Source organism: Diabrotica undecimpunctata, chromosome 3 (genome assembly GCF_040954645.1).
Source record: "Diabrotica undecimpunctata isolate CICGRU chromosome 3, icDiaUnde3, whole genome shotgun sequence".
In the NCBI taxonomy this organism is placed as follows: Eukaryota; Metazoa; Arthropoda; class Insecta; order Coleoptera; family Chrysomelidae; genus Diabrotica; species Diabrotica undecimpunctata.
The window spans coordinates 38379761-38394858 of NC_092805.1; the positions used below are offsets into that span (position 1 = coordinate 38379761).

At 33.1% G+C, this 15098-nt stretch overlaps 1 protein-coding gene across 4 annotated transcripts in view; it reads right to left on the reverse strand.

Moving 5' to 3' along the window:
- The window catches only part of LOC140435564 (uncharacterized), a 147969-nt gene that overhangs the window by 54589 nt on the left and 78282 nt on the right, over positions 1 to 15098 (reverse strand). The window contains exon 1 of one of the 4 annotated variants that reach the window (XM_072524310.1): positions 6343 to 6455. The exons of 2 other annotated variants lie outside the window; for them this stretch is intronic. The gene's annotated coding sequence lies outside the window, so the exon portion shown is untranslated. Of the gene's footprint in view, positions 1 to 6342; positions 6456 to 15098 lie in introns of those variants that run through there. One more of the 4 variants, XM_072524312.1, reaches the window with a different exon arrangement.

The window sequence follows — 15098 nt, forward strand, 5'->3', positions numbered from 1 at the left end:
ACGCCCTTTATAAAAAACCGAGCAGTACAACAAATATCCAGTGGCGGAGTCGGAATTTTTCCAATCCAAAAAATTCCATTAAATACAAAGCTAGAAGCAGTATCAGTTTCAGCAATACATCATGTGTGATACAAACTGTCATAACATCGCATGGGGATCCCCAAAATCCGATAAAAACGGAGGAATATTATTAGATGCAATTAATAAAATAAAACTAGTGTACAGGAACACCTTCTAGATTCAATGCATATAATGGTACATTTTCCCCCATAGACTTATCCATAAGTGATTCAACTATTGCTCCGTTTCTACAATGGAATACATTAGATCACCTATATGATAGTGATCATTTTCCAATAATAATTACTCATGACAAAGACGAAAAAACCTGTACAATACTATTGGAAACATGGGAATTAAAATCAGCTGATTGGGAAAAATACTTGAAACTAGTAAATTTGCGTATACCAATGTTCACTATATCAGATAATATAGACACTACATTAACAGATTTTAATGACATAGTTTTAGATGCAGCCAGAAATTCTATAGTAAAGACCAAAAACACCAAAAGCTTCTCTTCCTTGGTGGAACATTGAAATCGCATTTGCGTTAAAGCAAACAAAACATGCTTTCAACATATACAAGAAGTATAACACTCCTAATAACTTAAACAATTTTAGATCTTTAAGGGCCAGATCTAGATTTTTAATAAAGAAAGCAAAAAGGGAGAGCTCGACTAATTACGTGTCGTTAATTGACTCGTCTACGCCCATAAGGAATATATGGCAATAAATAAAAAAAAAATAAAAGGTTTAAAAACATTAAACTATATTGACACAATAACTACAAATGATCTAATAACATCAAACAAACAAGAAACCTCAAAAATTTTAGTGGAACACTATCAATTTTATTCAAGCAATCAGTAATACCACTCTACTTTTTTAAAACATAAACAAAAAAGAGAAGATCAAAAATCACTATAGAAGATACTGATTGCCGACTAAACACTTCCATAACACTTGATGAATTAAATGAAAGTCCTATTAACACCAAAAATACCTCACTTGGACCTGATGATATACCACCAATTTTTTTCGAACACCTACCTATTAGTGCTAAGGTTGTTTTAGGAGATTTTCAACAAAATTTACGCGACCCATAAATCTACATCTCTACGGTGCGAAGCAATTTTTATACCATTTTTAGAAGACAATAAACCAACAATCTTTTCTTCCTCGTATCGACTAATATCTCTTACCTGTAGCATTTGTAAAATAATGAAAAAGATTCGGAGCTTTCAGAACCACGCCAATTAGCAGCCGTCAAGTCTTAGCAAGAGAAGCTCCACTATTTCTTAGAAGGCAATATTTTTCAATGTGTTGTGCTAGTAAATATCTCAGTACAAATGAAAATGAAAACCTCTTCATAACAAACTTAATAAAGAAAAACTCTCCAAATCTCTACTCAAATTACTCCCCTAGAAACTTACCTTTCAACGAACACATAAATCGATTTGAATATGATACATATCAGTTTAGAGCCACTGCTGCAAACATATGCCAGTCTCCTTCCTGGAAAGTTCAAATACCAAAAGTAGATTTTACCTTACTCAGCTATCCCAAGCATTCACACAATCCATCTAAAATTAAACAACGATTCCACTCACCCACCCACACCCAAAAGCAGCAATGGTGTAGCTGTTGCAGCTATTTTCGAAGACATTACCTCTGTCACCCACTTAGCCAATGAGTGTAGCATATATACTGGAGAACTACAAGCAATTTTCAACGCACTAAATCTATGTATCAGCAAAGATATAAATTTTCTTGTCATATCAGATTTTATAAGTGCCTTAAAGACATACATAGGCATATACAAAATATCAGTTACATAATATATAAAATTAATACAATTACATATTAAATAATGTATACAATATATATTTTAATTATTGATGTATTGTATTAAATTTTATTAAAAAAGTTTATAGAATTCAAGAATTCTATCAAGTCAGCTACGTATTTAGATTCTCCTAGAAGTTCTTTTAACGTTTTTGGAATGTGGTGATATATTTTTTCAACTGAGTATATTGGACAGTCAATCAAAATGTGCTTCACTGTCACTTTAAATTCACACACAATTTAAACAAAACACACTGGTTCCTCTTCTCTCTTCAACAAGTTTTATGCATGTTGTACCTTAACTATTTTTTTCTATATCTTATCTACTACCGCCTTTTGTTTTCCATGATTGATCCCAGATTTGTAAAGATATCTACTTTCTGTATTTGTGTTTCATTTATTTTAATTTTAGTTTCTTGGCTGTTGTTTTTTAAGAGTTTCGTTTATTCTGTACTTATCTTAATACCAATTACATTAGAGTATTTTACAAGCTTGTCGATCTTCTTCTGCATATGATTGCTATGTTGACTAGAATACAAAAGTCGCCTACAAACTCCAAGTTCTCCAACAGGTTGTGCAAGTTCCACCCAATGCTTGTTTTTATCGCTTATTTCTCCATGATTCAACCTCTTATGATTAAGAATAGTGTCAGGGACAGTATGCATCCTTGTTCCGCTTTCTATAGCTATATCTTTTACCATTTCTCGCGCATGTTCCAGTATGGCTTTGTATTATTTGTAGAATAATCTGATTAAGTTAATGCATTTCATCGGTAGTCCATATAGTTTCAGAATATTCCACATTTGCTATCTGTTTATACTACCGAAGGCCTTTTTTAAGTCAACAAACATTATCTTTATATTTCTTTGTTATTCGCTAGCTTTTTTCAAGATAATTCTTAGAGTACAATAATTGTGGTCGATAGTGGAGCGTTTAGTTGCCAAAGCCAGCTTGGTTGCTTCTTAGTTTCTTGTCTAGCTCTTTAGTCTGTTCAGTATGAGCTTGGACATTATTTTGGATGCACGCTTAGTAGTAGAGTATATTTCTTCTTTATATAAGTTTTCTTTCCATCTTTGTATTATTTCATGTTTTACTTTATATTTTCTTGTTTATCTTAATTTGTTTATTAGTTTTTAGTGTTTTGCATGTCAAATTTATGTAATAATAATCATCATTTATGTAATTTCTTTTTTGTTCTGGCTTGCTTTTTAACTGCATTAATTTTTTCTTTGTATTTTCTTTCTAGCGTTTCCTTTTCCGGTAGATTCCTTTTGTAACATTGCTTCTTTGATTTTCTTTCTTTCTTGTATTAGTTGTAATGTATCTCGCGTTATCCATTTTCTGTTTTTCCTTTTTTCCATCACAAATCGTTTCGTTTGCAGTTTTTAACATTATGCTTTTAAAGATCTTACATATTTCCTCCACTGTTTCCATATTTTTGGATGCTGCTGTTCGGTTTATGTTCAGTCTTTTTGTGAATTCGATTCTTGTTTTTTCTATTTGGTCAGTTCTAATGGTGTATTATTTTTTTCTCTCTGAGATGGTGTTTTAGGTGATACATTACATGCTGCGATGGAGAGCAGTCTTTATATGCCATCTATTTTTCTCGGTATCCTATTTGCTGTTTATTTTGTATGTATCGCTCTTTTCTCAGATAATGTTCTCCATAATGTACCAGCCCTTTCATGGTGAAGATATTTCTGTTTCTAGGATGTTACTTACTACTTCCTGAATATTATTCTTATACACAATTGTTAGACCCTCATTGATTATATTTTTATTTTCAAAGTAGTGTTAAAATTTTTAGAAAATTTGGGGAAATTTGGGGAGTTCATTTGTCGAATTGTTTTGGCACTTTTCTCCTTTTTGATATATTCGAAATTCTTGACCCAATTAGACTGGAGAAGTATCTATCATATATACACAGATGATAGATTTAGGTTTATAAGAGACCATGAGGTGATGGTTATATATTCAATCTATAAAATTTTACTTTTTTTCATTATGACTGATATTTACTGGTCCACGACAGTCTTAAAGTAAACCCGTCGTTTATTATTATGAGATTTTTATCACAACTCTGATATATAAACTCAATATATAAACATTGATATAACGATTGTAATATTTATCTGTTTAATTAGTAAGTTATCTATTAGTAGAAATGAATAAAAAATACTCTAAACAGTAAGTTTTGAAGTCGAAATAATATATGACATTTTTTACTAATAAACTGTCTTTAAATTTATTTTCACAAAAAAATAGTAACATTTTGTTGCATATCACATATCTTAGTTCTTAAATTGGAGAAAGGGAAAACACAATCTAACAAAAAAAAGGAGCAGTAGGCGGTACTTTAGACTAGCGCGAAGCTTTATACTATGTTTTCTGTATTTTTAAAATTTAAATAATATACTTAAAATTAAATAAAGTAATTTTATTTATTATTTATTTATTTTTTATATTTAAAAAAAATTCAATAAATGATTATGTTTGCTCCTAACACCATCTGTTAAAGTTTTACAGAGTAATAAACAAAGCATACTTTGTTAACCCATGACAAACCTGTCAAATTCAGACCAAATGTTGATAATAAAATATTAATAAATATCATTTGGTAGTAGATTTAATTATTATATAAACTGAATAATATGTTTAAAAATAATAATTGTATTTATATGAAATTATTCTAAAACAAGAATTATTTATAAAAAATTAAACAGATGATTCAATGTTGTACAAATTAATCGGATGACATTTATTACTTTTATTAAATTTTGACAATCGTTACGAATTGAATCTTTTGGTGAGAAATTTTTTTAATTTTTTACCTTTCATTTAATGTCTATATTTTTTTAATTCTTTTTTATGTAGTTTGTAATTTAAACCTGCTTATAGTAAATATATGATGACTAGAAATGAATTGACCGAGAGTAGTGGATCAATATCAAGAATCGCTATTCTATGACGCTACCCGTGACGACGCCATCTTATGGCACTAGTTCCGTGACGCTCGCCTCAACATTTTACTATGGAAAAAAAGTAATACAACGCCAGTATAGAAGCTTTGCTTCAAAAAAATGAAATTTACCGGATAAAATTTTATAGATTTTTATTTAAGTTATAAATTAATGCAAAATTAAATGCAAAAATAGCTTCAAAATTACCGAAAATTTTTATGACCTATCTAAAAATATATATTTAGTCGTTTGTAGATTTTAAAGGGTTGGTCTGACCTCTTAAGCTGATATGCAACGGCGCGTGGTATGGCAATCCTGGGTTAGGGGTTGAGTGTCAAGGGTCGAGTGAGTGTCGAGAGAGGTCGTTTGAACTGTACTGATTTACCGACAATAATGACGCGATTTGCTTGAAAATTTGGCAGATGATAGAAAATAGCTCAAAGATCAAAACCTACCTATTATCTATGCCAATATGCGCTTTTTCTTTGTGGGTGGTTACCACCCTAACTCGGGAGATGAAAAAAGTTTATCAAAAAAATCGTAATAGTCGCTAGAATTGTAAATTTTAAGACAAACATGTTCTTTAGGGTTTATTTTTTTGAAATGTCAATATTTTTGATAAAAGTTCACAAATTACACGCCAAAAAAACAATTTGTTTAGTCGGTTTTTCACGAATAACTCAAAAAATTTAGATTTTTTCGGAAAAACTGGAATATAAAATTAAAGCATATAAAACAAAGAGATTTTTATTTGATTATTACCGTAAACTTAATAATAACAAAGTTATGGCTGTTCGAAGGTAGACTTTTATTCATTGAATACAAAAATCTAAACATATGATGTTGAATAACCTAAAACGATAAAATTTTCGTGAAAAATTTATCTTAAAATCTCAAAAAACCTTTAACATTACCGCTGGTAAAAATGATTTGTATGAATATTAAGGTAAGTTGTTACTAAAATAAAGTCCGCTTACATTTTCTGTAACGCAGAAAGCAACACCAAAACCAAAAACACCCTGGTTGAAACTATTCGTTGTTCATTTATAATTTACTTCATTTATGGTTTAGTAGGTTTGGTTTAAGAACAAATCCGAGTTTAAAGTAAAGACACTATTTTAAGAATTTCTCAAAAAACTCCCTTTTTTTCAAAATAACTTAACAACTAAAAAAGAAACAGAAACTAGCTAGAATTCTAAAAAACAGCTTTTTTCTGAATATTTTGTTTTTGCTATCATTATCTATTTTTATTGGAAATTACACACAAATTGATTGTAAATAATTAATTGAGCATATTTGGCTCCAGATAGAAAACCCTCATTAATATACTATTAAAATTTTAAAAACGTCTTTCTATCTGAAGACCGAATTGTCAAAATAAAGTTTTTACAATTTTTAATTTATGGTACATTCATAATAAAAATGGTAGCGCTAATATGTGAAAATTATCACGTGAGTTCTTAGAACATACTTACTATTCGATCATATTTGCATAAAACAATCACACACCACTCTAAAAACAAACACTACACTTCGAGGCTTAAAAAACCATCAGTGCACCGCGTCGCGTGTTTATGTCTCACTAACCCACTCTCACTCTCTAATAAAACATTAACACTGTTACATGGGATATATTTGATAAAAGATGATGGCCCTGAGATTTTTAGTATATTATTGAAAAATAAGCTCTTTAGAGAATTTTGGTATGAAATTAGTGACAGTGTTATTTTTAGAAGAAAATTATATTTGAACTTCCTAGCAATTTGCCCAATTAACTTATTCTTCCTGTTTATAAATGACACGTTAGTTTATTTCCGAGTTTGTATAATTTATCTGAATAATAAGTATTGTTTCTATATTTTTCTAATGCAACATCGACAGGTGATTTCTTCCACAAAAAATCGTATAATACAGCATAATATAAAATAAAGATATAAAGCTATTTTTTTATTAACAGTATATAATATTTATGTATTATATTTATATTTATATATTTACCAAGGGCATTAAGTAGATGTTTATGCCTGAGTGCGACTTTAATTACAAACACGAGGGTCTCTAGCCAGAGTGTTGTGTGTTGCTAGAGGGTATACACATCTATTAACGCACGGTGCATACAAACTTTTTTATCATACTAGTAGGCTATTAAGTTAAAAAAAATAGTGCTAACAAGAACTACAACATTACAGGTGTTTTATTATTTCATATAGTCGATGGACCCCCAATTATGAAAAACCTGCGGAGTGCGTTTTTGAAAATGGGGTGAATTTGTACCTACGCACTAGGGTGCATTTGAGTGAATTCCATGCAGTTTTCGTACATATATATCTTCAAAAAAAAATGTTCAAAATGAAATTTTCTATCGAAATATCATCTTTTAAAATCAAAAATAATTTTTTTGGCAAAAATATAAATTCAAAATTTTTCTTTTATGCCCCATAACTTTTTTGCAAGGGTATAGATATAGGTATTGCTTGACATAAAAAACTTTAATCCTTTCACTTTAAAATGAAATTTAATAGAAGTTTTTAAGAATCACAGTATCCGAGATACGATTTTTCAAAGTTTGCCGCTCACACCATTCTTGGGGCATTGTCCCTATTCTTTCACAAACATTGTTCTATAACTCCTTTCTACGCAGTTTTAGGTATATGTAATGGGACCTGGCATATGACGGGGTTATGCACTGTGAATACGGAGAGGATACAACCCCCTTCTCAGGCCGCGTCGTAAAGAAATGGATGACGCAACACGGACTGAAACTTGCGGCAGAGAAAACCGAAGCCATCATTCTGAAGGGGAAAATGAACAGGCAACGTGTTGAATTAAAATGTGCGGGAGCATGTCTAACACCCAAGAAACAAGTAAAGTACCTATGAGTGACGTTGCATCAGAATGGAAAATGGGGGGAGCACGTGCAGGAGGTGGTCCGGAAGGCTGCGAATAGTCCGGCTGAGTTGGGGAGGGTGATACCTAACATTTTATATGGTGTTGTACAGTGGATCGGGATCTACGCGGCACCAGTCTGGAGCGAGGCGGTAGAGATAACGGCCTATAGGAGGCTTATGACACAAGTGGACAAAACAAATCTGTTGCGAGTGGCATACGCCTACAGGTCTGTGTCTGCGGATGTGTTCCGTTGCATATTTTGGCAGTGGAAAGAAAAGAGCTCTATGAGAGAAGAGACCCAAACCTTACTGTGGCCGAGAGAAGACAGGAAAGGGAAAGGTCAAGAATGATTGAAAATAAATTAGGTTGGACTAACATACACAACTATATCCATGCAGTGATCAAGAAAAAAGAACAGAAAGAAAGACAGCTATACCAACGGCAAAGGTAAGAATGAAAGATGCTGGAAGTTGAAGCTAGAAAATTGGGTCAGACTGTATGAGTTAGAATGCGTGAGTCAGACTGTGGGGAAGAAGGAAATGCCCGTCTGGGAATGATGCCGTACTAGGAGTGATGAGGGTCTTCTACGCGCTACCTGGAACGAGACAGGGAGCCTCCTTGCTGATGAATGGAGTGTGGATGTGGATGAATACAGAATGAATGAATGAAGGTAGTGCTTCGGAAGTGATGCCGGCCTTACAGCGGCCATTCCGCTTCCGTATCGCTGGATGACAGAGGAGGGTCTGGTTTAGCAGGTAGGCATTTCGCGTAGAGAGGGCATTTTAAAGTACCTCGGGAACTATCGCCGGAAGTACGAAGAACGAATCCTGCACTAAGGTCAGTCAGGCGGCGTCCTGGACTGAGATGTCTTTTGAAGATTCCAGACGCCCCCTCTATAAAGACGAAACAAATTAAAAAGTATAAATTTTACTTCAAAGAAGTTAAAAGGCGCATATGAGAGAATACGACAAATTACTGAACTGGATGGCAGACAAAAGTGTGTAGAACATATTAATGAAACTGTTCTGCTTGAATACTTCGGCGATCTCGCTGACACGTTTTATATGAGTTCTTTATGGTCCAAATATTCAAGGGTAAAGAAGACTTTAATGTTAATTATATAATGGTAAATATGAACACCGCTAATTATCATAACTTAAGAGAATATTTTAGCAAGGTTCAAAAGGATACCACCAAAAAATCTAGAATTCTGTCTAGAGACGATGTTTTAAAATTTATCCATGAATCACGGAATGCGATGTTTTTAATAAACAAAGTTGCATTAGTATTTGGTGTATTTGCACCCTCCTGACTGAATAGAAAATACATAGCTATACATATAAAGTTATATATTTTATATTGGTTAATAGTATACGAGCCTTAACAACTGGAAACGATCATTTGCACAATTTCGCTTATTTAACCAAAGAACTAGATCAACAATACATTGAACTCTATCATTAATAACAAAATATTGAAATGGTTCGGTCTTTATAAACCTCGTACATCGTAACTAAATGTACGGAAAATTAAAAAATTACTACTTTAATACAGGGTTAAATTGCTAAGCCCCTTTACAACCGCGGCAATTCTGTGTGATATTGTTCGTACTGAGGATTTACACAAGTCAGGGTCGAAACTACCCCATAATTCACCTAATTTACTCTTCACATCGGCGACGCTTCTCTAGGGATCATTACGCAATTTCTGTTTCATCTTAAGCCACAGTGTCTCAATAAAATTAAGGTCTGGACTGAATAAGAGTACTTTAATGTTATTGTTTCCAAACCATTTTTTAGTTGTTTTAGCTGCGTGGCATGGAGCATCGTCCTGCTGGAATATAAAATTCAAGTCCGGGTAGGGATCGTAAGCACTTGCTACAAGACTATTTTTCAACATTTCTTGATACTTTAATTGTGCCTTCCACTACCTCATATCTTTCTAGACTCGCTGATGACACACACCTTTAAATCATAATTAATTCGGGAAACTTGACAGTACTTTTGAGGCAATTTTTAAGAAATGCTCCATTTTTACTTCTGAGAAGCTGCGAATATTGACGATGATAATATTCCAATAATGCCAATAGACATTTATATCATTCCTCCTAACAATGAAGGCAAAAATATCGACTTCGACTCAGAAAACGGGGAAGATAAAGATGTAGAGCATATAAGTTACCGGCAACTTCGAGCAGAAGAAGAGCCCGCCTATAGTAGAGAACATAAGCATATTTTATTGAATATGGATATATAAGCTCCTGGACAAAATTAACGCACCACTTTAAATAATCTAAATATTTACAATATGAACACAAAATAAAACTAAGTTACATTGAAATAATAATAAACACCTAAAAATAAGTCCAACATGACTTTATCATGACCTTAATTTGCCTTATTGTTTCTTTAAAAATTGTTTTTGTCGGAAATACGTAAATAAGCTAGCATAACTAAAAATTGCAAAAAGAAAAAAATCAGTAAAGTAACACAATAAAATGCATCTGGGTCGTCACTTATACCGTCTTAGCCCTCCTCTACTTCTTATGACTGCATTTATGCGTCGAAACATGCTTGATATCAAATGGTCAACAAAAGTTTGCTGAATATTCTCCCATTCTTCAATAACGGCCTCAATGAGTTGGTTGTGATTGGCAATAGGGAGTCTACGACTTCGAATATTTTTTTTGAGATAGTCACATAGATGCTCTATAGGATTCATGTCCGGACTGTTAGGTGGCTACTCTAATAATGAAATATCAATATCATTTAGGTAGTCAATAACCTGTCGAGCCACATGAAGACGAGCGTTGTTTTGCATGAATAAAAAATTAGGTCCAAGAAACGGAGCAAAAGGCATTACATGTTTGACAATAATGTTGTCTAAGTTATAATGGGCATTCATAGACCTCGTACGTATGGGGACCAACTCCGTACGAGCTTCAAAAGAAATTCCCCCCAAAACATATTAGAGCCACCACCAAAAGGTACTTTAAGAGAGATATTGCAGCTGGCAAACCTTTCTCCTCGCCTTCGCCAGACACGCTCACGACCATCTGGAGCTTTTAGGCTTACTCTAGTCTCATCGGAGAAAAGAACTCGTTTCCAATGATCGATGGTCCAATTTTGATGCAATCTTGCAAAATTCAATCTCTGAACCCTGTGTTCTCTGGTAAGCAAGGGTTTTTTGGCCGGTTTTCTGTTGCTCAATTCTGCTTCATGTAAATGTCTTCTAACTGTTCGAGACGGTATCGTGACATTTCGAACATCTGCTAGTTCATTTTTTAGCAAATTGATATAGCAAATTGTGACTCTCCTATCTCTGAGCGCACGTTGTCTCAAAAAACGATCATCAATTTGATTAGTGCAACGTTTTCGCCTTTGCCCTGGTCATCGATGGTACTACCCTGTTTCATTATATCGCCTCACCTTGCGACTGATGCTGGAATTATGTCTTCCTAACAAACCTGCAACGTATCGCATTGAATATCCTTCATCTAGGAGAGTCGATGCTCGCACTGCCTCCTCCATCGACAAATTTCTTTGGCGGTTTATTTTTTTATTTGATTTCTATGCAAATGAACTTCCAAACATGCATGTGATGAAAAATATCACAATAAAAAGCTTGTTTTCCACAATCACTTTGATTGCATCGGTACTTTTTATGAAAAGTTTAACTCACTTTTAGTCTAAAACGAAGTTAACTACAAATTATTGTTAAAACTAGACTATTATTAGCTTACATAACAACTGTCACTGTCAGACAAGGTCCATAGGCAACTTGTCGTACAGTAAATTATCAATAAATAAAGATTATTGAGAATAATATGAGTGGTGCGTTAATTTTGTCCAAGAGTTTATATATATATATACATTTGTATATGTATATATATATATTTATATATATGTATATATATATACATATATATATATATATATATATATATATATATATATATATATATATATATATATAGAATTACTGGATATTAGTGACTGTCAATATAAACAAACAACACAGTTTATTAGGGTTGCAGTCAGAAAATTGGCCGGGATGTTAATGAAACACTCTTATGACTTTTCGTCTAGCTTTCGGAATCGTTTTGTTCCTTTTTCAAGACTCTATAATAAGAAAAAAGTGTAAATATTTATAAAATATCACAAATCTTCAGTGCAACTTACTAGTCGTTGAGATTATTTACAAAAGCATAGACACTCAACATTAATAACAACACACATAAAATATAAAATAGTGGACAAAATACATTTAAAATTCTTTAAAATTTAGGTACAAGTAGTAAAAATTTTGTTGTCATCTTTTACTAGTGTGTTTTAACTCTGGCACATAGAAAACAAAAAGAAAAAATCCTATGATTAAAAAGTAATTAGGTGTATTTACTATCATGTTTCTTTTTAAGAAATACTAGAGGCCCTATTTCTGACTGCAACCCTAATAAACTGTGTTGTTTGTATATATATATATATATATATATATATATATATCTCCATATTATATATATATATATATACATATATATATATATATATATATATATATATATATATATATATATATATATATATATATATAACATTGTGACATTTAGTTTATATATCAAAATTTTTCGTTAAGATCTTATAAATATCCAATTTTTAAGGTAAAAATGAACAAAATAGCAACAGAAAATCACTTTTCATTATTTAATAGATCATGAATAATAGCAAGCTGAAGAAGATCTGAACAAATTGGATATTTCTGTAAAGATTGCATTGCTAATCTGTTTAAATAATTTATTTCCAATACAACTGATTTAAGTGAAGACGAAATTATTCCCACGTCGAAAACATATCACGCAATGACACTAATTATCAACGGTAAGATAAGAACCGGAATTATAGTGTTTTTGACAATTACTTATGAACATTTTAATCACGTTTTATATATGTGTCAGTTTGTGGGTTTGTTTACGGTACCCCAAAGTACCTTTTTTATGAAAATGCATCCAGTTGATTATTTATATAACAAAACTGTCAAAATGACAATATATGAAAAATTCCGTTAAGATCTTATATAGGTATATTAAAATTTGAAATTTGGTTAAGTAAATGGATAAAATAGCAACAGAAAATCTCATTTTGTTACAGTTTTTATGAATAATACGACTTTTGATCCAAAATACAACAACAATGATGATAATTTTGATGAAAAATGTGAAACATTCAATTTTTTAGATAATGTCTGGGAAACTGATTTTAATCAACGATGGAACTATAAATCTAATTAATATAATATAACTCAATGGTTACTGGCAAAAGCCATTGTGCGACAACACTTGCCCCTTACCAACCCGACCTGAGGCAGCGTGGTAAGGTATGCCTCGCGACCCCTTATGAATAAAGGAAAAAGAAAGCCACGGCCCTCATTCTCCGTAGGCCCAACTGACCCCGAGATGGGTAGTTCTCGGGAACCAGTCAGGAGGGCAGAGGGTGCTAAGAATCTGCGGAGTCTAAACCACTACCCAGCCAGATCAACAACACTATACGTAGCGACCTATAACTGCAGGTCGTTAGCGAACCAGGCAAGACTCATAGAGTTAGAAAATGAAGCAGTCAATATTAAATGGGATGTCATCGGAATAAGCGAAGTAAGACGAAAGGACGAAGAGTTAATAGAACTTGAATCGGGCAACATCCTCTATCACAAAGGAACAGAAAATGGACGAACAAGTGGAGTGGGGTTCCTAATTAATAAGAAATAGAAGGATAGGATAGTCGACATAGCAAGCACCTCAGACAGAGTAGCTAGTCTAAGTCTAAGACTATCCAGAAGATACACCATCCAAATTGTGCAAGTATATGCACCAACCATATCCCACTCCAATGAGGAAATAGAGGAATGCTACAATGAAATAACTGAGGTGCTTAACAAGAACAAAAGCCAATTTAAGTATCTAGTCGGGGACTTTAATGCCAAAGTGGGTAAACAATCAAATCAAGAACAATGTGTCGGCAACTTTGGCATTGGAGAAAGAAATGAAAGGGGAGAGAGACTGGTTCAATACGCACATTACCAGAACCTCTCAATCGCCAATACCTATTTTAAGAAGAACCTCAATAGGAAATGGACATGGTTAGCTCCCAATGCAACTACCAAGAACGAAATAGATTTCATCCTAACTAATAAGCTGAAAACCATAAAGGATGTAAGTGTGCTCAACAAATTCCGAACAGGTAGCGATCACAGACTAATTAGATCTCGGGTCGTTCTAAACACTAAACTAGAAAGAACGAAATTACTCCAGAAACCAACTGCAGGGGTAAATATCACTAACCTAAGCAACAACTCGGAACGCTATCAAAATTTAATTCAAGAAAAATTACAAGACCCAACGAATAGCACACACTTAATGGAAACAATCTTAAATTGCGCCAAAGAAGTTGGAGGATCACAAGCACACAACAGCAATAAAAAACTTTCAGATGAAACAACAGCTCTCCTGAAACAACGAAGAGAAATGAAAATTAACTCCAATATTAATAGAATTGAATATACCGAACTGTGCAAAGTAATACGGAAAAAAATCGCAGAAGATATAAAAACCTACAATGAACGACTTGTACAAAATACAATCGAAAACCATAAAAACTATAGGAAAACCAAGAGGAAGTTGGCAATCGGTAGAAAGCAAATAATAGCATTGGGAAACAACAACGAAAGGATCACAAATAGGGATGAAATAATAAAACATGTAACCGAATTCTATGAGGGTCTATATAAAGCTCCGGAAGCACAAGAAATAGGCGAAGAAGAAATTGCGGTTCAAGAAGATGTACCAGATGTTCTCGTGGATGAGGTAGAGGCAGCTCTTAAGAGCATGAAGAACGGCAAGGCAGCCGGTAATGACGGTGTTACAGCCGAACTTCTAAAGATTGCTGGTAAAACAACTTGGAAAATCCTAGCAAAAATATACACAGACTGCCTAAAATCGAGACATATTCCAAAAAAGTGGAATTCAGCCAACATAATCCTTATTCACAAGAAAGGTAGCAAGGAAGACATTAGAAATTATAGACCGATCAGCTTGCTACCTGTGATATACAAGGTATTCACCAAAATCATTAACAACAGAATACAGAACACACTTGACGCTGCACAACCCCGAGAGCAAGCAGGCTTTAGAAGTGGCTTCAGCACAATGGATCATATTCAAACATTAAGGGAAGTAATGAGCAGAACAAAAGGATATGATCTACCACTGGCGCTAGCATTCATAGACTTCGAGAAAGCATTTGACTCCGTATACCCAAGAGCAGTCATAGAAGCTCTTGTCGACCAAGGAGTA